Source organism: Alosa pseudoharengus, unplaced genomic scaffold (assembly GCF_046254945.1).
Source record: "Alosa pseudoharengus isolate Yale_2024_CS ecotype anadromous, Long Island Sound unplaced genomic scaffold, YU_APseudo_1.1 YU_APseudo_1.1_scf_4, whole genome shotgun sequence".
Lineage (NCBI taxonomy): Eukaryota > Metazoa > Chordata > Actinopteri > Clupeiformes > Clupeidae > Alosa > Alosa pseudoharengus.
The window spans coordinates 6,983,578-6,984,541 of record NW_027468774.1 but is presented as its reverse complement, the minus strand read 5'-3'; positions in this window follow the sequence as shown (position 1 = coordinate 6,984,541).

Below are 964 nucleotides of genomic sequence, written 5' to 3'. Positions count from 1 at the left end.
CGCGGACCAGTAATCGCCTCGTCGAGGAGGCCCTAACACTGCAGATCATAGACAGAGAACGCATCATGCTTTGGGTAAAGAACACTTTGCCTGTCCAGTGTACACGGAGAATGACAGTGTCTTGGAGCGGCCGCACCCCCCGCAACTCCACTTCCAATGTCACTGATTCCGACAGATACGCCCGACACTTCTGCTTTTTATCTGGTGGTGGTGGAGTTGACCGGACATCTGAGGCTTCAGACGTTACCAATTTATCATCATCCATCGCGTCTGGCCTCTGAAAAAACTTTTAAGGCTAGTCTGCCTGGGCCTGGCCATGTTTGAACCGCCTCACTCATGTTCGTTGTTTAACATGGACGTTTTAAGCGTGCGCTTTCTATTTGAAATGCAGCATAGGCTATGCGTGTTGTTTAATAGCTTAGGCTACTTTTCAAACGGTAGAGCCTGTTCATTTAAAAACATAGCCAGAGGACGTATAATATAGGCTTACATATTAAGGCTTATTCTCAAATTCAGATTGCGTTAGGGGACGGGATTATTAGACAATTTCAATCGGACAATTTGACCGGAGAGATTTAATTTGGTCGGACATTTCATTTTTTTTCCGGCCAATGTCCGGTAATTACCGGACAACGGAAACCCTGATAGCAGCGTAATGGAATATAGCAGCATAGTGGAGTATAGCAGCGTAATTGAGTATAGCAGCATAGTGGAGTATAGCAGCGTAATGGAGTAGTGTAATGGAATATAGCAGCATAGTGGAGTATAGCAGCGTAATGGAGTATAGCAGCATAATGGAGTATAGCAGCATAGTGGAGTATAGCAGCGTAATTGAGTATAGCAGCGTAGTGGAGTACAGCAGCGCTAGATACAAATAATCCATCCGCTACAGTGGTAAACATGAACAGGCTATGAGAAGTTTGCTGTACCTCTTTTTAGTCTGCTGTAAGTGGCAGTACTGCTT